Consider the following 25,355-nt stretch of genomic DNA (forward strand, 5'->3'; position numbering starts at 1 on the left):
CAGGGTGGGACCCCCCTTGTCCCCAGGGCCCATTGTGACATCCTGGTGACTCCCTTTGTCCCCAGGGCCCATTGTGGCACCATGGGGACCCTCTTTGTCACTGGGGCCCATTGTGACATCCCAGGACCCCACTTTGTCTTAGAAGGTCACTGATCGGACTACTGGTGCATCCTGACTCTGCTTTCTCAATAAACATTGAAGAACACCTGGGGTTTGTTTGCTCCAAGGGAAAACTTCCCTGCCACGGTTCCTGGTTCCCGGTCCTGTTTCCCGGTCCGGTTTGGCTTCGCTATCAGAACAGCTGCTGCCTCCACAGCCGCGCTCAAAGTCCCCGTTGTGACACCGGGATGGCGGGAGAAGGGGGGTGGCGGGGGCGGCAGCGGCGGCGATTGGGGGGGGGCAGTCGGGGCTGGGCGGACAAGCGGCGGCTGCTGCGGCTCCTCAGGCAGCGACAGCAGCAGCGATCGGGGGGACGTGGGGGGCGGACAAGCGGCGGCTGCTGCGGCTCCTCAGGCAGCGACAGCAGCAGCGATCGGGGGGACGTGGGGGGCGGACAAGCGGCGGCTCCTCCGGCCGCGGCCAGGACGTGGCTTCGCCGGCACCGGGGCCCGAGACCGCGCGCTGTGGGGCTGCGGGGCGGGTGTGGGGCCGGGGGTCTCCGGGGGTCCCGCAGCGGCCGCTGTGGGGCGGGATGGGGCGGCTGTGGAATTACCTGTGGGGCACTCATGGGGCTGCTGTAGGGGCTCTTAAGAGGCATGTCTGGAGCACTTATGGGGCGACTATGGGGCAGGTGCTGGGCTGCTACAGCGGGACCTGTGGGGCAGCCATAGGGCTGCTATGGGGTTGGTTATGGGTCACAGATGGGAGGGGGCAGCTGGGTGTGGCCCCGCCTACATGGGGTGGGGTCAGTGCCGAGGGGCGGGTACTGAGAGGGCACGCCCACGGGGAGCCCCTCGGGGGGGCGGAGCCTCTGTGTCACGCCCCATGGGAGGTGGTCTGGGGGTGGGCATTCTCTGGGGCACGCCCCCATGGGAGGAGCCTCTTGGGGTAGGGAGAGGGTGCGGTCAACATGGCACGGCCCCAAGGGGGCGTGGCTTAGCTCGGGAAGAGGTGGAGCCGAGAAGGGGCTGCCCGACCCGGCTCTCCAGGCGGCTCTGAGGCGGAGCGGAGCGGGCCGGGCGGGGCCGGGCCGGGCACTCCCCGGGGCCTCGCAGAAACAGCGGCGCAGCGAGTCCGCTCCGGGCTCCAACGGTGCGCGCACGTGGCCGCCGAGAGCGCCCCGTGCACCTCGCAGCGCCCATTTCTCCGCATGCGCATTGGGAAGCCCTCGAGACAACCCTTCCCCCGCGGCCCGCCTCTTCTCTTCCCTCTCCGCAATCTGATTGGCCAGCTAAGCACGTCAATTTCCATTCTCTCCGCCTATCATCACCCGTCCCCGTTTGCCCCGCGCTGCGCTCTGATCCAGTGTCTATTTACACTTAAATACATTTAAACTTCCATTTTAACACTCAGGTATCTTTTCAAATGTACAGATTTTGACATATTTACAATTATATATATTTAGACTGGGATATCGATTTACATTTATTAATAAATTAAAGGTATGTATACGGGTGTGAGTGGATATATATAGATGATATTTATTACCTATTTAGACTATGTAACACGTAGTAATTATACATAGCTCTGCCTACTCACACTTTTTTCTATTTTAAGTTCCTATCTAGATATTTTCTTCTTTTTCAAGTCCTTCACTTTTTAATCTACAAATAGATAAGATGTTTGTATTCTTAAAACCATCAACAGAAATTTTTTACATTCTCAAATCCTTTATATAACAGAGTAGAAAAGGGGTTTTATTTTAAAATCATTTTATATCTACATGAATACCATTCTGCAATATATAAATACAAACGACAGACTTCTCTCTGTTTGAAATTCTCACGCTCATATTTACAGGGTTTAATAAGTTTTATCCTCCCCCAGGAATTTTCAGGCATTTTTGGACTGTGACCCCCTCTTTTCAGGGGGACTCCCTTTTGAGCCCCACATTGTGGGGGATTTGAGGGATTTTCTTGCAGTCAGTGAACATTGTATGGAACTGAACTGAACTGAACAGGGCTCTGAGGCCTCTGTGTCCTGCAAGAGAGCAGGAGAGCAGGAGTGGAGCAGCCCCCGTGTCTACGTGACTGTACAGCCTTCTTCAGTGTTGGAACCGAGCTGCTTCGCCTTCTGTTTGTCCACGTGCACACACACCATTCCTCACTGGAAAACAGGCAGAAACCTTTCCACACGCACCCAGGTCTGTGCACCCAGGCCTTGTCTATTCCTGCCGGGTTTGCTGGGCTCTGTCAGGCTCCTCTGGCTCTGTCGTGCTGTGACAGCCTCTGTCAGGCCCGGCCAGACTCCACTGTTCGCTGTCAGGCGCTGTCGGGATTTGTCGGCCCCTGTTGAGTTCTATCAGGCTCTGTCAAGCCCTGTTGGGCTCTGTCGCGCTTTGTCAGGCTCTGCCTGGCTTTATCATGTTCCATAAGTGCTCCAAAAACTGGATGCTCTTGCGATGCTTGTATTCACACAATTATCGCATATTCATTACAATTTGGGGGAATTTTTAGCATCAAACGCATCTATAGTAAGAAAAAATGTCATAAACCTAGGGTTAGACTGAGGTTAATAATTTCATGGTCTTTGCTGCCATCTAGCGTCCCTTAAGAGAATGCACAGAACACACATTCGGAGGTGCCTGCAGGTATGCGCCTGTTCTTGGACGAACCTGTGCGCGAAAGCCTTAGTGCCTATAAACGTTGGTCTGTCCACATGTGAGTGCCTTGATGTCAGCTCCATTTATGCTAAAGCTGGAGCATCATCGTTCAGACGTGTGCGTGTGTGCAGTGTGCCAAACATCCACGCACGTGTTTACCCTCAAGCATGTCAGTGCATTTCACGTACACCTTTCTGTCAATAGATGGGACTGGGCACGCTTGTGGAAGTGTGCGTGTGTGTGGCCACGTGTTTGCTTACACATCAGTGTGTAGCTGCGTGTGCGTGCACGCGGTGCTGGGTGCACATACCTGGGTGCCCCACAGGTCCTGCTGTAGCAGCCCAGCACCTGCCCCATAGTCGCCCCATAAGTGCTCCAGACATGCCTCTTAAGACCCCTACAGCAGCCCCATGAGTGCCCCACAGGTAATTCCACAGCCGCCCCATCCCGCCCCACAGCGGCCGCTGCGGGACCCCCGGAGCCCCCCGGCCCCACACCCGCCCCGCAGCCCCACAGCGCGCGGTCTCGGGCCCCGGTGCCGGCGAAGCCACGTCCTGGCCGCGGCCGGAGGAGCCGCCGCTTGTCCGCCCCCCACGTCCCCCCGATCGCTGCTGCTGTCGCTGCCTGAGGAGCCGCAGCAGCCGCCGCTTGTCCGCCCCCCACGTCCCCCCGATCGCTGCTGCTGTCGCTGCCTGAGGAGCCGCAGCAGCCGCCGCTTGTCCGCCCCCCACGTCCCCCCGATCGCTGCTGCTGTCGCTGCCTGAGGAGCCGCAGCAGCCGCCGCTTGTCCGCCCCCCACGTCCCCCCGATCGCTGCTGCTGTCGCTGCCTGAGGAGCCGCAGCAGCCGCCGCTTGTCCGCCCCCCACGTCCCCCCGATCGCTGCTGCTGTCGCTGCCTGAGGAGCCGCAGCAGCCGCCGCTTGTCCGCCCCCCACGTCCCCCCGATCGCTGCTGCTGTCGCTGCCTGAGGAGCCGCAGCAGCCGCCGCTTGTCCGCCCAGCCCCGACTGCCCCCCCCCCATCGCCGCCGCTGCCGCCCCCGCCACCCCCCTTCTCCCGCCATCCCGGTGTCACAACGGGGACTTTGAGCGCGGCTGTGGAGGCAGCAGCTGTTCTGATAGCGAAGCCAAACCGGACCGGGAAACAGGACCGGGAACCAGGAACCGTGGCAGGGAAGTTTTCCCTTGGAGCAAACAAACCCCAGGTGTTCTTCAATGTTTATTGAGAAAGCAGAGTCAGGATGTACCAGTAGTCCGATCAGTGACCTTCTAAGACAAAGTGGGGTCCTGGGATGTCACAATGGGCCCCAGTGACAAAGAGGGTCCCCATGGTGCCACAATGGGCTCTGGGGACAAAGGGAGTCACCAGGATGTCACAATGGGCCCTGGGGACAAGGGGGGTCCCACCCTGTAACAATGGGCCCTGGGGACAAAGTGGGGCCCTGGGATGTCACAATGGGCCCTGGGGACAAATGGGGTCCTGGGACGTCACAATGGGTCCTGGGGATAAAGGGGGTCCCCAGGATGTCACAATGGGCACTTGAGACAAAGGTGGGGTCCCCATTGCGTCACAATGCGTCCCCAGTGACAAGAGGGTTCCACATGGTGTCACAATGGGCCCTGGGGACAATTGGGGGTCCTGGGATGTCACAATGGGCCCTGAGGACAACAGGGGGTCCTCACGGTGTCAAAATGGGCCCTGGTGACATACGGGGCAGCCCAGGATGTCACAATGGGCCCTGGGGACAAAGGGGGCTCCCCAGGATGTCACAATGGGCTCTGGGGACAAAGGGGGTCCCCACGGTGTCACAATGCACCCTGGGGACAATGGGGGGTCCTGGGACATCACAATGGGCCCTGGGGACACAGGGGTCCCAAGGATGTGATAATGGGCTCTGGGGACAAGTGGGGTCCCCAGGATGTCACAATGGGCACTGGGGAGAAAGGGGTGGTCCCCATGGTGTCACAATGGGCCCTAGTGACAAGGAGGGTCCCCACGGTTCCACGATGGGCCCTGGGGACAAGGGGGTCCACCAGATGTCACAATGGGCCCTGGGGAAAACAGGGGGTCCCCACGGTGTCACAATGGGCCCTGGGGACAAAGGGAGGTCCTAGGACGTCACAGTGGGCCCTGGGGACAAAGTGGGGTCCCCTGAATGTCACATTGGGACCTGCAGACAAAGGGGGGTCCTGGGATGTCACAATGGGCCCCAGTGACAAAGGGGGTCCCCAGGATGTCACAACAGGCCCTGGGGACAAAGAGGGCTCTCCTGAATGTCAAAATGGGCCCTGGGGACAAGGGGGGACCCCAGGATGCAACAACGGGCCCTGGGGACAAAGAGGGGTCCCCTGAATGTCACAAAGGGCCCTGGAGACAAGGGGTGTCCTGGGATGTCACAATGGGCCCCAGTGACAAAGGGCGTCCCTGTGGTGCCAAAATGGGCCCTGGGGACAAAGGGGGTCCCCAGGATGTCACAATGGGTCCTGGGGACAAAGGGAATCCCCATGGTGCCACAATGGACCCTAGTGACAAACGAGGTCCCCAGGATGTCACAACGGGCCCTGGGGACAAAGGGGGGTCCTGGGATGTCACAATGGGCCCTGGGGACAAAGATGAGTCCCCTAAATGTCACAATGGGCCCTGGAGACAGAGGGGCTCCCCATGGTGCCACAATGGGCCCTGAGGAAAAAGCGGGGTCGCCAGGATGTCACAATGGGCTCTTGGAAAAATGGAGGGTCCAGGGACGTCACAATGGGCCCTGGGGACAAAGGAGGTCCCCAGTATGTCACAATGACCCCTTGGGACAACGGGGCCATTGTGGACATCACAATGGGTCCTGGGAACAAAGTGGGGTCCCCAGGATGTCACAATGGGCCCTGGGGAAAAAGGGGGTCCCCAGAATTTCACAATGGACCCTGGGGACAAAGGGAGTCCCCACACTGTCACAATAGGCCCTGGGGACAAAGGGTGTGCCCAGGATGTCACAATGGGTCCTGGGGACAAAGGGGGTCCCCAGGATTTCACAATGGGCCCTGGGGACAAAGGGCATCCCCATGGTGCCACAATGGACCCTAGTGACAAACGAGGTCCCCAGGATGTCACAACGGGCCCTAGGGACAAAGGGGGGTCCCCAGGATGTCAAAATAGGCCCTGGGGACAAAGGGGGGGCCTGGGACATCACAATGGGCCCTGGGGACAATGGGGGGTCCTGGGATGTCACAATGAGCCCTGGGCACAATTGGGGGGTCCTTAGATGTCACAACGGGCTCTGGGGACAAACGGCGTCTCCAGGATGTCACAATGGGCCCTGGGGACAAAGTGGGGTCCTGAAATGTCACAATGGGCCCTGGGCACAAAGGGGGTTCCCAGGATGTCACAATGGGCTCTGAGGACAACGGGGATTCCAACGGTGTCACAATGGGCCCTTGGGACAAAGGCTGTCCCCTGAATGTCACAATGGGCCCTGGGGAACAAGGGGGTTCCCAAGATGTCACAATGGGCTCTGGGGACAAGGGGGGGTCCTGGGACATCACAGTGGGCCATGGGGAACAAGGGGGTCCCCAGGATGTCACAATGGGCTCTGGGGACAAAGGGGGGTCCCCATGGTGTCACAATGGGTCCCCAGTGACAAGGAGGTGTCCCCATGGTGTCACAATAGGCCCTGGGGACAAAGTGGGGTCCAAGAATATCACAATGGGCCCTGGGGACAAAAGGGCTTGCATTGGTGCCACAATGGGCCCTGGGGTCAAAGGGGGTGTCCCCATGGTGCCACAACGGGCCCTAGGAGCAAGGGGGTGGCCAGGATGTCACAATGGGTCCTGGGGAAAATGGGGGGTGCCCAGGATGTCACAATGGACCCTGAGGACAATGAGGGTCCCCAGGATGTCACAATGGGCCCTGGGGACAATGGCGGGTGCCCAGGATGTGAGAATGAGTCCTGAGGACAAGGAGGGGTCCCCATGGTGTCACAATAGGCCCTGGGGACAAAGTGGGGTCCTAGAATGTCACAATGGGCCCTGGGGACAAAAGTGGTCCCCATGGTGCTACAATGGCTCCTGGGGACAAAGGGGGGTCCTGGGATGTCACAATGGGCACCGGGGACAATGGGGTGTCCCCATGGTGCCACAATGGGCCCTGGGAGCAAGGGGGTGGCCAGGATGTCACAATAGGTCCTGGGGACAATGGGGGGTCCTGGGACGTCACAATAGGCCCTGGGGTCAAGGAGGGATCCCCAGGATGTCACAATGGGCCCTGGGGACAAAGAGGGGTCCCCTGAATGTCACAATGGGCCCTGGGGACAAGGGGGTGCCGAGGATGTCACAATGGGCCCTGGGGACAATGGGGGGTCCTGGGATGTCACAATGGGCCCTGGGGACAAGGGTGGGTCCCCAGGATGTCACAATGGGCCTTGGGAACAAGGGGTTCCCCCAGATAACACAATGGGCCCTGGGGACAATGTAAGGTCCTGGGCTGTCACAATGGACCCTGAGGACAAGGGGGGTCCCCAGGATGTCACAATGAAGTCCTGGGACAAAGGGGGTCCACAGGATGTCACAATGGGGCCTGGGGACCAGGGGGGGTCCTGGGATGTCACAATGGCCCCCAGTGACAAAGGGGGTCCCTATGGTGCCACAATGGGCCCTGGGGACAAAGGGGGTCCCCAGGATGTCACAATGGGCCCTGGGGACAAAGAGCGTCCCCAGCATGTCACAATGGGCTCTGGGGACAAAGGGGGTCCCCTGAATGTCACAATGGGCCCTGGGGACAATGGGGGGTCCTGGGATGTCACAATGAGCCCTGCAGACAAGGGTGGTACCCACGGTGTCACTATGGGCCCTGGGCACAAGGGGGGGTCCCCATAGTGTCACAATGGACCCTGGGGACAAGTGGGGTCCCCACGATGTCACAATGGGCCCTGGGGACAATGGGGGGTACCCAGGATGTGAGAATGAGTCCTGAGGACAAGGAGGGGTCCCCATGGTGTCACAATAGGCCCTGGGGACAAAGTGGGGTCCTAGAATGTCACAATGGGCCCTGGGGACAAGGAGGTATCCCCATGGTGCCACAATGACCCCCTGGGAGCAAGGGGGTGCCCAGGATGTCACAATGGACCCTGAGGACAAGCAGGGGTCTCCATGGTGTCACAATGGGCCCCCAGTGACAAGGGGGAGTCCCCATGGTGCCACAATACGCCGTGGGGAGAAACGGGTCCCCAGGATGTCACAATGGGCCCTAGGGACAAAGGGGGGTCCGCTGGATGTCACAATGGGCCCTGGGGACCAGGGGGGGTCCTGGGATGTCACAATGGGCCCCAGTGACAAAGTGGGTCCCTATGGTGCCACAATGGGCCCTGGGGACAAAGGGGGTCCCCTGGATGTCACAATGGGCTCTGGAGACACGGAGGATCCCCAGGATGTCACAATGGGCCCTGGGGACAAACGGGGTCCCCACGGTATCAGAATGGGCCCTGGCGACAAAGGGGGGTCCCCTGAATGTCACAATGGGCCCTGGGGACAATGGGGGGTCCTGGGATGTCACAATGAGCCCTGCGGACAAGGGTGGTACCCACAGTGCCACAATGGGCCCTGGGCACAAGTGGATGTCCCCATAGTGTCACAATGGGTCCTGGGGACAAGTGGGGTCCCCAGGATGTCACAATGGGCCCTGGGGACAATGTGGGGTCCTGGGATGTCACAATGGGCCCCAGAGACAAAGGGGGTCCCCCTGAATATCACAATGGGTCCTGGGGACAATCGGGGGTCCTAGGACGTCAAAATGGGCCCTGGGGACAAGGAGCGATCCCCAGGATGTCACAATGGGTCCTGGGGACTATGGGGGGTCCTGGGATGTCACAATGGGCCCTGGGGATAAGGGGGGGTCCCCAGGATGTCACAGTGTGCCCTGGGTACAAAGAGGCGTCCCTGGAATGTCACAATGGGCCCTGGGGACAAGGGGGTGCCCTGAATGTCACAATGGGCCCTGGGGACAATGGGGGGTCCTGGGACGTCACAATGGGCCCGAGTGACAAGGGGGGGTCCCCAGGATGTCACAATGGGCCCTGGGGACAATGGCGGGTCCCCTGAATGTCACAATGGGCCCTGGGGACAAGGGGGTGCAGTGGATGTCACAATGGGCCCTGGGGACAATGGGGGGTCCTGGAATGTCACAATGGGCCCTAGGGACAATGGGGGTCCCCAGGATGTCACAATGGGCCCTGCGGACAAAGGGGGGTCCTGGGATGTCACAATGGGCCCCAGTGACAAAGGGGGTCCCCATGGTGCCACAATGGGCCCTGGGGACAAGCAGGGGTCTCCATGGTGTCACAATGGGCCCCCAGTGACAAGGGGGAGTCCCCATGGTGCCACAATATGCCGTGGGGAGAAACGGGTCCCCAGGATGTCACAATGGGCCCTAGGGACAAAGGGGGGTCCGCTGGATGTCACAATGGGCCCTGGGGACCAGGGGGGGTCCTGGGATGTCACAATGGGCCCCAGTGACAAAGTGGGTCCCTATGGTGCCACAATGGGCCCTGGGGACAAAGGGGGTCCCCTGGATGTCACAATGGGCTCTGGAGACACGGAGGATCCCCAGGATGTCACAATGGGCCCTGGGGACAAACGGGGTCCCAACGGTATCAGAATGGGCCCTGGCGACAAAGGGGGGTCCCCTGAATGTCACAATGGGCCCTGGGGACAATGGGGGGTCCTGGGATGTCACAATGAGCCCTGCGGACAAGGGTGGTACCCACAGTGCCACAATGGGCCCTGGGCACAAGTGGATGTCCCCATAGTGTCACAATGGGTCCTGGGGACAATGGGGTCCCCAGGATGTCACAATGGGCCCTGGAGACAATGTGGGGTCCTGGGATGTCACAATGGGCCCCAGAGACAAAGGGGGTCCCCCTGAATGTCACAATGGGTCCTGGGGACAATGGGGGGTCCTAGGACGTCAAAATGGGCCCTGGGGACAAGGAGCGATCCCCAGGATGTCACAATGGGCCCTGGGGACAATGGCGGGTCCTGGGATGTCACAATGGGCCCTGGGGATAAGGGGGGGTCCCCAGGATGTCACAGTGTGCCCTGGGTACAAAGAGGCGTCCCTGGAATGTCACAATGGGCCCTGGGGACAAGGGGGTGCCCTGAATGTCACAATGGGCCCTGGGGACAATGGGGGGTCCTGGGACATCACAATGGGCCCGAGTGACAAGGGGGGGTCCCCAGGATGTCACTATGGGCCCTGGGGACAAAGAGGGGTCCCCTGAATGTCACAATGGGCCCTGGGGACAAGGGGGTACCCTGAATGTCACAATGGGCCCTGGGGACAATGGGGGGTCCTGGGACTTCACAATGGGCTCGAGTGACAAGGGGGGGTCCCCAGGATGTCACAATGGGCCCTGGGGACAATGGCGGGTCCCCTGAATGTCACAATGGGCCCTGGGGACAAGGGGGTGCAGTGGATGTCACAATGGGCCCTGGGGACAATGGGGGGTCCTGGAATGTCACAATGGGCCCTAGGGACAATGGGGGTCCCCAGGATGTCACAATGGGCCCTGGGGACAAAGGGGGGTCCTGGGATGTCACAATGGGCCCCAGTGACAAAGGGAGTCCCCACGGTGCCACAATGGGCCCTGGGGACAAGGGGGTTCCCCTGGATGTCACAATGGGCTCTGGGGACAAGGAGGGTCCCCAGGATGTCACAATGGGCCCTGGAGACAAAGGCGGTCCCCACCATATCAGAATGGGCCCTGGGGACAATGGGGCGTCCCGTGAATGTCACAATGGGCCCTGGGGACAAGAGGGGATCCCTAGGATGTCACAATGGGCCCTGGGGACTAATGAGGTCCCCACGGTCTCACAATATGTCCTGGAGACAAAGGGGTGTCCCCTGAATGTCACAATGGGCCCTGGTGACAAGGGGGGATCCCCAGGATGTCACAATGGGCCCTGGGGACAATGGGGGGTCCTGGGACGTCACAATGGGCCCTGGGGACAAGAGGGGGTCCCCAGGATGTCACAATGGGCCCTGGGGACAAAGAGGGGTCCCCTGAATGTCACAATGGGCCCTGGGGACAAGGGGGTGCCGAGGATGTCACAATGGGCCCTGGGGACAATGGGGGTCCTGGGACGTCACAATGGGCCTTGGGGACACAGAGGGGCCCTAGGACGTCACAATCAGCCCTGGGGACAAGGGGGGATCCCCTGAAAGTCACAATGAGCCCTGGGAACAGAGGGGGGTCCTGGGACGTCACAATGGGCCCTGGGGACAAGGGGGGGTCTCCAGGATGTCACAATGGGCCCTGGGGACAAAGAGGGGTCCCTAAAGTGTCACAATGGGCCCTGGGGACACAGAGGGGCCCTGGGACGTCACAATCAGCCCTGGGGACAAAGTGGGGTCCTGGGATGTCACAATGGGCCCCAGTGACAAAGGGGGTCCCCATGGTGCCACAATGGGCCGTGGGGACAAAAGGGGTGCCCAGGATGTCACAATGGGCCCTGGGGACCAGGGTGGGTCCTGCGATGTCACAATGGGCCCTGGGGACAAAGGGGGTCCCCTGTATGTCACAATGGGCTCTGGGGACAAAGGGGGGTCCTACGATGTCACAATGAGCCCTGCGGTCAAGGGTGGTACCCACGGTGTCACAATGGGCCCTGGGAACAAGGCGGGGTCCCCATAGGGTCACAATGGGTCCTGGGGAAAATGGGGTCCCCAGGATGTCACAATGGGCCCTGGGGACAATGGGCGGTCCTGGGATGTCACAATGGGCCCCAGTGACAAAGGGGTTCCCTGAATGTTACAATGGGTCCGGAGGACAATGGGGGGTCCTGGGACGTCACAATAGGCCCTGGGGACAAGGAGGGATCCCCAGGGTGTCACAATGGGCCCTGGGGACAAGGGGGGGTCCACAGGATGTCGCAATGTGCCCTGGGTACAAAGAGGCGTCCCCTGAATGTCGCAATGGGCCCTGGGGACAATGGGGGGTCCTAAGACGTCACAATGGGCCCTGGGGACAAGGAGGGATCCCCAGGATGTCACAATGGGCCCTGGGGACAATAGGGAGTCCTGGGACGTCACAATGGGCCCTGGGGACAACGGGGGTCCCCAGGATGTCACAATGGGCCCTGGGGACAATGGGGGGTCCTGGGACTTCACAATGGGCCCTGGGGACAAGAGGGGGTCCTCAGGATGTCACAATGGGCCCTGGGGACAAAGAGGGGTCCCCTGAATGTCACAATGGGCCCTGGGGACAAGGGGGTGCAGTGGATGTCACAATGGGCCCTGGGGACAATGGGGGGTCCTGGAATGTCACAATGGGCCTTGGGGACAATGGGGGTCCCCAGGATGTCACAATGGGCCCTGGGGACAATGGGGTTGCCCAGGATGTCACAATGGGCCCTGGGGACAATGGGAGTCCCCAAGGTGATAGAACGAGCCCTGGGGACAAAGTGAAATCCTGGAATGTCACAATGGCCCCCAGTGACAAAGGGGTTCCCCACGGTGTCACAATGGGCCCTGGGGACAAAAGGGGTCCCCAGGATTTCACAATAGCACTGGGGACAAAGGGGGGTCATGGGATGTCACAATGGGCCCTGGGGACAAGGGAGATCCCCATGGTGTCACAATAAGCCCTGGGGACAAAGTGGGGTCCTGGGATGTCACAATGGGCTCTGGGGACAAGGAGGGTCCCCAGGATGTCACAATGGGCCCTGGGGACAAAGTGGGGTCCTGGGATGTCACAATGGGCTCTGGGGACAAGGAGGGTCCCCAGGATGTCACAATGGGCCCTGGGGACAAAGGGGGTCCCCTGGATGTCACAATGGGCTCTGGGGACAAGGAGGGTCCCCAGGATGTCACAATGGGCCCTGTGGACAAAGAGCGTCCCCTGAATGTCACAATGGGCCCTGGGGACAAAGGGCGTCCCCACGGTATCAGAATGGGCCCTGGGGACAAAGGGGGTCCCCTGAATGTCACAATGGGCCCTGGGGACAGTGGGGGGTCCTGGGACGTCTCAATGGGCCCTGGGGACAAGGGGGGGTCCCCAGGATGTCACAATGGGCCCTGGGGACAAAGAGGGGTCCCCTGAATGTCACAATGGGCCCTGGGGACAAGGGGGTGCAGTGGATGTCACAATGGGCCCTGGGGACAATGGGGGGTGTCCAGGATGTGAGAATGAGTCCTGAGGACAAGGGGGGGTCCCCATGGTGTCACAATGGGTCCCCAGTGACAAGGAGGGGTCCCCATGGTGTCACAATAGGCCCTGGGGACAAAGTGGGGTCCAAGAATGTCACAATGGGCCCTGGGGACAAAAGGGGTTGCCATGGTGCCACAATGGGCCCTGGGGTCAAAGGGGGTCCCCATGGTGCTACAATGGCCCTGGGGACAAAGGGGGGTCCTGGGATGTCACAATGGGTCCTGGGGACAAAGGGGGTGTCCCCATGGTGCCACAAAGGGCCCTGGGAGCAAGGGGGTGGCCAGGATGTCACAATGGGTCCTGCGGAAAATGGGGGGTGCCCAGGATGTCACAATGGACCCTGAGGACAAGCGGGGGTCTCCATGGTGTCACAATGGGCCCCAGTGACAAAGGGGCTCCCCTGAATGTCACAATAGGTCCTGGGGACAATGGGGGGTCCTGGGACGTCACAATGGGCCCTGGGGACAACGAGGGATCCCCAGGATGTCACAATGGGCCCTGGGGACAAAGAGGGGTCCCCTGAATGTCACAATGGGCCCTGGGGACAATGGGGGGTCCCCTGAATGTCAAAATGGGCCCTGGGGACAAGGAGGGATTCCCAGGATGTCACAATGGGCCCTGGAGACAAGGGGGTGTCCCTAGGATGTCACAATGGGCCGTGCGGACAAGGGTGGTACCCACGGTGTCACAATGGTCACTGGGCAAAAGGGGGGGTCCCTATAGTGTCACAATGGGTCCTGGGGACAAGTGGGGTCCTGGGATGTCACAATGGGCCCCAGTGACAAACGGGGGCCCCTGAATGTCACAATGGGCCCTGGGGACAATGGGGGTCCTGGGACGTCCCAATGGGCCCTGGGGACTAGGAGGGATCCCCAGGATGTCACAATGGGCCCTGGGGACAATAGCGGGTCCTGGGACGTCCCAATGGGCCCTGGGGACAAGCAGGGATCCCCAGGATGTCACAATGGGCCCTGGGGACAATGGCGGGTTCTCGGACGTCACAATGGGCCCTGGGGACAAGGGGGGTCCCCAGGATGTCACAATGGGCCCTGGGGAAAAACAGGGGTCCCCTGAATGTCACAATGGGCCCTGGGGACAAGGGGGTGCTGAGGATGTCACAATGGGCCCTGGGGACAATGGGGGGTCCTGGGACGTCACAATGGGCCCTGAGGACAATGGTGGGTCCCCTGAATGTCACAATGGGCCCTGGGGACAACGGGGGGTCCGCAGGATGTCACAATGGGCCCTGGGGACAAGGAGGGTCCCCACGGTGCCACGATGGGTCCTGAGGACAAGGGCGTCCCCCAGATGTCACAATAAGCCCTGGGGACAAAGTGGGGTCCTGGGATGTCACAATGGGCCCTGGGGACAATGGGAGTCCCCAAGGTGTCAGAACGAGCCCTGGGGACAAAGTGGAATCCTGGAATGTCACAATGGCCCCCAGTGACAAAGGGGTTCCCCATGGTGCCACAATGGGCCCTGGGGACAAAAGGGGTCCCCAGGATTTCACAATGGCCCTGGGGACAAAGGGGGGTCCTGGGATGTCACAATGGGCCCTGGGGACAAAGGGGGTATCCCCATGGTGCCACAACGGGCCCTGGGAGCAAGGGGGTGGCCAGGATGTCACAATGGGTCCTGGGGAAAATGGGGGGTGCCCAGGATGTCACAATGGACCCTGAGGACAAGCGGGGGTCTCCATGGTGTCACAATGGGCCCCAGTGACAAAGGGGCTCCCCTGAATGTCACAATAGGTCCTGGGGACAATGGGGGGTGCTGGGACGTCACAATGGGCCCTGGGGACAATGAGGGATCCCCAGGATGTCACAATGGGCCCTGGGGACAAAGAGGGGTCCCCTGAATGTCACAATGGGCCCTGGGGACAAGCGGGTGCCGAGGATGTCACAATGGGCCCTGTGGACAATGGGGGTGCAGAGGATGTCACAATGGGCCCTGGGGACAATGGGCGGTCGTGGGACGTCACAATGGGCCCTGAGGACAAGGAGGGATCCCCAGGATGTCACAATGGGCCCTGGGGACAATGGGCGGTCCTGGGACGTCACAATGGGCCCTGAGGACAAGGAGGGATCCCCAGGATGTCACAATGGGCCCTGGGGACAATGGGGGGTCGTTAGACGTCACAATGGGCCCCTGGGGACAAAGAGGGGTCCCCAGGATGTCACAATGGGCCCTGGGGACAATGGGGGGTGTCCAGGATGTGAGAATGAGTCCTGAGGACAAGGGGGGGTCCCCATGGTGTCACAATGGGTCCCCAGTGACAAGGAGGGGTCCCCATGGTGTCACAATAGGCCCTGGGGACAAAGTGGGGTCCAAGAATGTCACAATGGGCCCTGGGGACAAAAGGGGTTGCCATGGTGCCACAATGGGCCCTGGGGTCAAAGGGGGTCCCCATGGTGCTACAATGGCCCTGGGGACAAAGGGGGGTCCTGGGATGTCACAATGGGTCCTGGGGACAAAGGGGGTGTCCCCATGGTGCCACAACGGGCCCTGGGAGCAAGGGGGTGGCCAAGATGTCACAATGGGTCCTGCGGAAAATGGGGGGTGCCCAGGAAGTCACAATGGACCCTGGGGACAAAGAGGCGTCCCCGGAATGTCACAATGGGCCCTGGGGACAAGGGGGTGCCCTGAATGTCACAATGGGCCCTGGGGACAATGGGGGGTCCTAAGACGTCACAATGGGCCCTGGGGACAAGGAGGGATCCCCAGGATGTCACAATGGGCCCTGGGGACAATGGGGGGTCCTGGGACGTCACAATGGGCCCCAGTGACAAGGGGGGGTCCCCAGGATGTCACAATGGGCCCTGGGGACAAAGAGGGGTCCCCTGAATGTCACAATGGGCCCTGGGGACAAGGGGGTGCAGTGGATGTCACAATGGGCCCTGGGGACAATGGGGGGTCCTGGAATGTCACAATGGGCCCTGGGGACAATGGGGGGTGTCCAGGATGTGAGAATGAGTCCTGAGGACAAGGGGGGGTCCCCATGGTGTCACAATGGGTCCCCAGTGACAAGGAGGGGTCCCCATGGTGTCACAATAGGCCCTGGGGACAAAGTGGGGTCCAAGAATGTCACAATGGGCCCTGGGGACAAAAGGGGTTGCCATGGTGCCACAATGGGCCCTGGGGTCAAAGGGGGTCCCCATGGTGCTACAATGGCCCTGGGGACAAAGGGGGGTCCTGGGATGTCACAATGGGTCCTGGGGACAAAGGGGGTGTCCCCATGGTGCCACAACGGACCCTGGGAGCAAGGGGGTGGCCAGGATGTCACAATGGGTCCTGCGGAAAATGGGGGGTGCCCAGGAAGTCACAATGGACCCTGGGTACAAAGAGGCATCCCCGGAATGTCACAATGGGCCCTGGGGACAAGGGGGTGCCATGAATGTCACAATGGGCCCTGGGGACAATGGGGGGTCCTAAGACGTCACAATGGGCCCTGGGGACAAGGAGGGATCCCCAGGATGTCACAATGGGCCCTGGGGACAATGGGGGGTCCTGGGACGTCACAATGGGCCCCAGTGACAAGGGGGGGTCCCCAGGATGTCACAATGGGCCCTGGGGACAAAGAGGGGTCCCCTGAATGTCACAATGGGCCCTGGGGACAATGGGGGGTCCTGGAATGTCACAATGGGCCCTGGGGACAATGGGGGTCCCCAAGATGTCACAATGGGCCCTGGGGACAATGGGAGTCCCCAAGGTGTCAGAACGAGCCCTGGGGACAAAGTGGAATCCTGGAATGTCACAATGGCCCCCAGTGACAAAGGGGTTCCCCATGGTGTCACAATGGGCCCTAGGGACATAAGGGGTCCCCAGGATTTCACAATAGCACTGGGGACAAAGGATGGTCCTGGGATGTCACAATGGGCCCTGGGGACAAAGGGGGGTCCTGGGATGTCACAATGGGGCCCAGTGACAAAGAGGGTCCTCATGGTGCCACAATGGGCCCTGGGGACAAAGGGGGTCCCCTGGATGTCACAATGGGCCCTGGGGACAAAGAGCGTCCCCAGCATGTCACAATGGGCCCTTGGGACAAAGAGGGGTCCCCTGAATGTCACAATGGGCCCTGGGGACAAGGGGGTGCAGTGGATGTCTCAATGGGCCCTGGGGACAATGGGGGGTGTCCAGGATGTGAGAATGAGTCCTGAGGACAAGGGGGGGTCCCCATGGTGTCACAATGGGTCCCCAGTGACAAGGAGGTGTCCCCATGGTGTTACAATAGGCCCTGGGGACAAAGTGGGGTCCAAGAATGTCACAATGGGCCCTGGGGACAAAAGGGCTTGCCATGGTGCCACAATGGGCCCTGGGGTCAAAGGGGGTGTCCCCATGGTGCCACAACGGGCCCTGGGAGCAAGGGGGTGGCCAGGATGTCACAATGGGTCCTGGGGAAAATGGGGGGTGCCCAGGATGTCACAATGGAGCCTGAGGACAATGAGGGTCCCCAGGATGTCACAATGGGCCCTGGGGACAAGGGGGTTCCCCTGGATGTCACAATGGGCTCTGGGGACAAGGAGGGTCCCCAGGATGTCACAATGGGCCCTGGAGACAAAGGCGGTCCCCACCATATCAGAATGGGCCCTGGGGACAATGGGGGGTCCCGTGAATGTCACAATGGGCCCTAGGGACAAGGGGGTGCCGAGGAGGTCACAATGGGCCCTGGGGACAATGGGGGGTCCTGGGACGTCACAATGGGCCCTGGAGACAAGAGGGGATCCCTAGGATGTCACAATGGGCCCTGGGGACTAATGAGGTCCCCACGGTCTCACAATATGTCCTGGAGACAAAGGGGGGTCCCCTGAATGTCACAATGGGCCCTGGTGACAAGGGGGGATCCCCAGGATGTCACAATGGGCCCTGGGGACAATGGGGGGTCCTGGGACGTCACAATGGGCCCTGGGGACAAGAGGGGGTCCTCAGGATGTCACAATGGGCCCTGGGGACAAAGAGGGGTCCCCTGAATGTCACAATGGGCCCTGGGGACAAGGGGGTGCCGAGGATGTCACAATGGGCCCTGGGGACAATGGGGGTCCTGGGACGTCACAATGGGCCTTGGGGACACAGAGGGGCCCTAGGACGTCACAATCAGCCCTGGGGACAAGGGGGGATCCCCTGAAAGTCACAATGAGCCCTGGGAACAGAGGGGGGTCCTGGGACGTCACAATGGGCCCTGGGGACAAGGGGGGGTCTCCAGGATGTCACAATGGGCCCTGGGGACAAAGAGGGGTCCTTAAAGTGTCACAATGGGCCCTGGGGACACAGAGGGGCCCTGGGACGTCACAATCAGCCCTGGGGACAAAGTGGGGTCCTGGGATGTCACAATGGGCCCCAGTGACAAAGGGGGTCCCCATGGTGCCACAATGGGCCGTGGGGACAAAAGGGGTGCCCAGGATGTCACAATGGGCCCTGGGGACCAGGGTGGGTCCTGCGATGTCACAATGGGCCCTGGGGACAAAGGGGGTCCCCTGTATGTCACAATGGGCTCTGGGGACAAAGGGGGGTCCTGCGATGTCACAATGAGCCCTGCGGTCAAGGGTGGTACCCACGGTGTCACAATGGGCCCTGGGAACAAGGCGGGGTCCCCATAGGGTCACAATGGGTCCTGGGGAAAATGGGGTCCCCAGGATGTCACAATGGGCCCTGGGGACAATGGGCGGTCCTGGGATCTCACAATGGGCCCCAGTGACAAAGGGGTTCCCTGAATGTTACAATGGGTCCGGAGGACAATGGGGGGTCCTGGGACATCACAATAGGCCCTGGGGACAAGGAGGGATCCCCAGGATGTCACAATGGGCCCTGGGGACAAGGGGGGTCCCCAGGATGTCGCAATGTGCCCTGGGTACAAAGAGGCGTCCCCTGAATGTCGCAATGGGCCCTGGGGACAATGGGGGGTCCTAAGACGTCACAATGGGCCCTGGGGACAAGGAGGGATCCCCAGGATGTCACAATGGGCCCTGGGGACAATGGGGGGTCCTGGGACGTCACAATGGGCCCCAGTGACAACGGGGGTCCCCAGGATGTCACAATGGGCCCTGGGGACAAAGAGGGGTCCCCTGAATGTCACAATGGGCCCTGGGGACAAGGGGGTGCAGTGGATGTCACAATGGGCCCTGGGGACAATGGGGGGTCCTGGAATGTCACAATGAGCCTTGGGGACAATGGGGGTCCCCAGGATGTCACAATGGGCCCTGGGGACAATGGGGTTGCCCAGGATGTCACAATGGGCCCTGGGGACAATGGGAGTCCCCAAGGTGTCAGAACGAGCCCTGGGGACAAAGTGAAATCCTGGAATGTCACAATGGCCCCCAGTGACAAAGGGGTTCCCCACGGTGTCACAATGGGCCCTGGGGACAAAAGGGGTCCCCAGGATTTCACAATAGCACTGGGGACAAAGGGGGGTCATGGGATGTCACAATGGGCCCTGGGGACAAGGCAGATCCCCATGGTGTCACAATAAGCCCTGGGGACAAAGTGGGGTCCTGGGATGTCACAATGGGCTCTGGGGACAAGGAGGGTCCCCAGGATGTCACAATGGGCCCTGGGGACAAAGGGGGGTCCTGGGATGTCACAATGGGCCCCAGTGACAAAGAGGGTCCTCATGGTGCCACAATGGGCCCTGGGGACAAAGGGGGTCCCCTGGATGTCACAATGGGCTCTGGGGACAAGGAGGGTCCCCAGGATGTCACAATGGGCCCTGTGGACAAAGAGCGTCCCCTGAATGTCACAATGGGCCCTGGGGACAAAGGGGGTCCCCACGGTATCAGAATGGGCCCTGGGGACAAAGGGGGTCCCCTGAATGTCACAATGGGCCCTGGGGACAGTGGGGGGTCCTGGGACGTCTCAATGGGCCCTGGGGACAAGGGGGGGTCCCCAGGATGTCACAATGGGCCCTGGGGACAAAGAGGGGTGCCCTGAATGTCACAATGGGCCCTGGGGACAAGGGGGTGCAGTGGATGTCACAATGGGCCCTGGGGACAATGGGGGGTGTCCAGGATGTGAGAATGAGTCCTGAGGACAAGGGGGGGTCCCCATGGTGTCACAATGGGTCCCCAGTGACAAGGAGGGGTCCCCATGGTGTCACAATAGGCCCTGGGGACAAAGTGGGGTCCTGGGACGTCACAATGGGCCCCAGTGACAAGAGGGGGTCCCCAGAATGTCACAATGGGCCCTGGGGACAAACAGGGGTCCCCTGAATGTCACAATGGGCCCTGGGGACAAGGGGCTGCCGAGGATGTCACAATGGGCCCTGGGGACAATGGGGGGTCCTAGGACGTCACAATGGGCCCTGCGGACAAGGAGGGATCCCCAGGATGTCACAATGGGCCCTGGGGACAATGGGGGGTCCTGGGACGTCACAATGAGCCCTGCGGACAAGGGTGGTACCCAGGACGTCACAATGGGCCCTGGGGACAAGGGGGTTCCCCATAGTGTCACAATGGGTCCTGGGGACAAGTGGGGTCCCCAGGATGTCACAATGGGCCCTGGGGACAATGTGGGGTCCTGGGATGTCACAATGGGCCCCAGTGACAAAGGGGGTCCTCTGAATGTCACAATGGGTCATGGGGACAATGGGGGGTCCTGGGACGTCACAATGGGCCCTGGGGACAAGGAGAGATCCCCAGGATGTCACAATGGGCCCTGGGGACGATGGAGGGTCCTGGGACATCACAATGGGCCCTGGGGACAAGGAGGGATCCCCAGGATGTCACAATGGGCCCTGGGGACAATGGAGGGTCCTGGGACATCACAATGGGCCCTGGGGACAAGAGGGGGTCCCCTGGATGTCACAATGGGCTCTGGGGACAAGGGGGGTCCCCAGGATGTCACAATGGGCCCTGGGGACAAAGGGGGGTGTCGACGGTGTCACAATGGGCCCCAGTGTCAAAGGGGGTCCCCATGGTGCCACAATGGGCCCTGGAGACAAAGGGGGTCCCTTGGATGTCACAATGGGCTCTGGGGACAAGGAGGGTCCCCAGGATGTCTCAATGGGCCGTGGGGACAAGGAGGGATCCCCAGGATGTCACAATGGGCCCTGGGGACAATGGGGGGTCCTTTGACTTCACAATGGGCCCTGGGGACAAAGAGGGGTCCCCTGAATGTCAGAATGGGCCCTGGGGACAATGTGGGGTACTGGGACGTCACAATGGGCCCCAGTGACAAGAGGGGGTCCCCAGGATGTCACAATGGGCCCTGGGAACAAAGGGGGTCCCCTGAATGTCACAATGGGCCCTGGGGACAATGGGGGGTCCTGGGACGTCACAATGGGCCCTGCGGACAAGGAGGGATCCCCAGGATGTCACAATGGGCCCTGGGGACAATGGGGGGTCCTGAGACGTCACAATGGGCTCTGGGGACAAGGGGGGGTCCCCAGGATGTCACAATGTGCCCTGGGTTTCAAAGAGGCGTCCCCTGAATGTCACAATGGGCCCTGGGGACAATGGGGGGTCCTAAGACGTCACAATGGGCCCTGAGGACAAGGAGGGATCCCCAGGATGTCACAATGGGTCCTGGGGACAATGGGGGGTCCTGGGACGTCACAATGGGCCCCGGTGACAAGGGGGGGTCCCCAGGATGTCAGAATGGGCCCTGGGGACAAAGAGGGGTCCCCTGAATGTCACAATGGGCCCTGGGGACAAGGGGGTGCAGTGGATGTCACAATGGGCCCTGGGGACAATGGGGGGTCCTGGAATGTCACAATGGGCCCTGGGGACAAAGGGGATGTCCTCATGGTGCCACAATGGGCCCTGGGAGCAAGGGGGTCCCCAGGATGTCACAATGGGTCCTGGGGACAATGGGAGGTGCCCAAGATGTCACAATGGACCCTGAGGACAAGCAGGGGTCTCCATGGTGTCACAATGGGTCCCCAGTGACAAGGGGGGGTCCCCATGGTGTCACAATGGGCCCTGGGGACAAACGTGGTTCCCCTCAATATCAAAATGGGTCCTGGGGACAAAGTGGGCTCCTCGGATGTCACAATGGACACTGGGGACAACGGGAGGTCCTGGGACGTCACAATGGGCCCTGGGGACAAAGTTGGTCCCCACGATGTCTCAATGAGCCCCAGTGACAAAGGGGGGTACCCAGAATGTCACAATGGGCCGTGGGGACAATGAGGGGTCCTGGGACATCACAATGGGTCCTGGGGACAAGGGGGGGACCCCTGAATGTCACAATGGGCCCTGGGGACAATGTGGGGTCCTGGGATGTCAGAATGGGCCCCAGTGACAAAGGGGGTCCCCTGAATGTCACAATGGGCCCTGGGGACAATGGGGGATCCTGGGACGTCAGAATGGGCCCTGGGGACACGGAGGGATCCCCAGGATGTCACAATGGGCCCTGGGGATAAGGAGGGATCCCCAGGATGTCACAATGGGCTCTAGGGACAATGGGGGGTCCTGGGAAGTCACAATGGGCCCTGGGGACAAGGGGGGGGGTCCCCTGAATGTCACAATGGGCCCTGGGGAGAAAGGGGGTCCCCAGGATGTCAAAATGGGCCTTGGGGACAAAGTGGGGTTCTTGGATATCACAATGTGACACAGTGACAAAGGGGGTCCCCATGGTGCCACAATGAACCCTGGGGACAAAGGGAGGTCCCTAGGATGTCACAATGGGCCCTTGGGACAATGGGGTTCCTGGGATGTCACAACGGGTCCCCAGTGACAAAGGGGGTCCCCAGGATGTCTCAATGGGCCCTGAGGACAAAGGGAGGTCCCCGTGGTGTCACAAAGGGTCCCCAGTGACAAGGGAGGTCCCCACGGTGCCAGGATGGGTCCTGCGGACAAGGAGGTCCCCAGGATGTCACCATGGGCCCTGGGGACAAAGAGGCTGCCCAGGATGTCACAATGGGACCTGGGGACAAGGGGGTCCCCAGGAACTCACAATGGGCTCTGGGGACAATGGAGGTTCCCCAGGATGTTCACAATAGGCCCTGAGGACAAGGGGTGGTCCCCATGGTGTCACAATGGGTCCCCAGTGACAAGGGGGTCCCCAAGGTGTCACAATGGGCCCTGGGAACAATGGGGGGTCCTGGGACGTAACAATAGGCCCTAGGGACAAAGGGGGTCCCCACGGTGTTACTATGGTCCCGGGTGACAAAGGGGGATGCCCAGAATGTCACAATGGGCCCTGAGGACAAGGAGGGGTCTCCATGTGACACCACAATGGGTCCCCAGTGACAAGGAGGGTCCCCATGGTGTCACGATGGGTCCTGGGGACAAGGGGGTCCCCAGGATGTAAGAATGAACCCTGGGGACAATGGGGGGTCCTGGGACGTCACAATGGGTCCTGGGGACAAAGGGTGTCTCCAGGATGTCACAATGGGCTCTGGGGACAAAGTGGGGTCCAAGAATGTCACAATGGGCCCTGGGGACAAAAGGGCTTGCCATGGTGCCACAATGGGCCCTGGGGTCAAAGGGGGTCCCCATGGTGCTACAATGGCCCTGGGGACAAAGGGGGGTCCTGGGATGTCACAATGGGTCCTGGGGACAAAGGGGGTGTCCCCATGGTGCCACAACGGGCCCTGGGAGCAAGGGGGTGGCCAGGATGTCACAATGGGTCCTGCGGAAAATGGGGGGTGCCCAGGAAGTCACAATGGACCCTGGGTACAAAGAGGCATCCCCGGAATGTCACAATGGGCCCTGGGGACAAGGGGGTGCCCTGAATGTCACAATGGGCCCTGGGGACAATGGGGGGTCCTAAGACGTCACAATGGGCCCTGGGGACAAGGAGGGATCCCCAAGATGTCACAATGGGCCCTGGGGACAATGGGGGGTCCTGGGACGTCACAATGGGCCCCAGTGACAATGGGAGGTCCCCAGGATGTCACAATGGGCCCTGGGGACAAAGGGGGTCCCCACGGTATCAGAATGGGCCCTGGGGACAAAGGGGGTCCCCTGAATGTCACAATGGGCCCTGGGGACAGTGGGGGGTCCTGGGACGTCTCAATGGGCCCTGGGGACAAGGGGGGGTCCCCAGGATGTCACAATGGGCCCTGGGGACAAAGAGGGGTCCCCTGAATGTCACAATGACCCTGGGGACAAGGGGGTGCAGTGGATGTCACAATGGGCCCTGGGGACAATGGGGGGTGTCCAGGATGTGAGAATGAGTCCTGAGGACAAGGGGGGGTCCCCATGGTGTCACAATGGGTCCCCAGTGACAAGGAGGGGTCCCCATGGTGTCACAATAGGCCCTGGGGACAAAGTGGGGTCCAAGAATGTCACAATGGGCCCTGGGGACAAAAGGGGTTGCCATGGTGCCACAATGGGCCCTGGGGTCAAAGGGGGTCCCCATGGTGCTACAATGGCCCTGGGGACAAAGGGGGGTCCTGGGATGTCACAATGGGTCCTGGGGACAAAGGGGGTGTCCCCATGGTGCCACAACGGACCCTGGGAGCAAGGGGGTGGCCAGGATGTCACAATGGGTCCTGCGGAAAATGGGGGGTGCCCAGGAAGTCACAATGGACCCTGGGTACAAAGAGGCATCCCCGGAATGTCACAATGGGCCCTGGGGACAAGGGGGTGCCATGAATGTCACAATGGGCCCTGGGGACAATGGGGGGTCCTAAGACGTCACAATGGGCCCTGGGGACAAGGAGGGATCCCCAGGATGTCACAATGGGCCCTGGGGACAATGGGGGGTCCTGGGACGTCACAATGGGCCCCAGTGACAAGGGGGGGTCCCCAGGATGTCACAATGGGCCCTGGGGACAAAGAGGGGTCCCCTGAATGTCACAATGGGCCCTGGGGACAATGGGGGGTCCTGGAATGTCACAATGGGCCCTGGGGACAATGGGGGTCCCCAAGATGTCACAATGGGCCCTGGGGACAATGGGAGTCCCCAAGGTGTCAGAACGAGCCCTGGGGACAAAGTGGAATCCTGGAATGTCACAATGGCCCCCAGTGACAAAGGGGTTCCCCATGGTGTCACAATGGGCCCTAGGGACATAAGGGGTCCCCAGGATTTCACAATAGCACTGGGGACAAAGGATGGTCCTGGGATGTCACAATGGGCCCTGGGGACAAAGGGGGGTCCTGGGATGTCACAATGGGGCCCAGTGACAAAGAGGGTCCTCATGGTGCCACAATGGGCCCTGGGGACAAAGGGGGTCCCCTGGATGTCACAATGGGCCCTGGGGACAAAGAGCGTCCCCAGCATGTCACAATGGGCCCTTGGGACAAAGAGGGGTCCCCTGAATGTCACAATGGGCCCTGGGGACAAGGGGGTGCAGTGGATGTCTCAATGGGCCCTGGGGACAATGGGGGGTGTCCAGGATGTGAGAATGAGTCCTGAGGACAAGGGGGGGTCCCCATGGTGTCACAATGGGTCCCCAGTGACAAGGAGGTGTCCCCATGGTGTTACAATAGGCCCTGGGGACAAAGTGGGGTCCAAGAATGTCACAATG

The sequence above is a fragment of the Patagioenas fasciata genome (genome assembly GCF_037038585.1).
Source record: "Patagioenas fasciata isolate bPatFas1 chromosome 11 unlocalized genomic scaffold, bPatFas1.hap1 SUPER_11_unloc_1, whole genome shotgun sequence".
In the NCBI taxonomy this organism is placed as follows: domain Eukaryota; kingdom Metazoa; phylum Chordata; class Aves; order Columbiformes; family Columbidae; genus Patagioenas; species Patagioenas fasciata.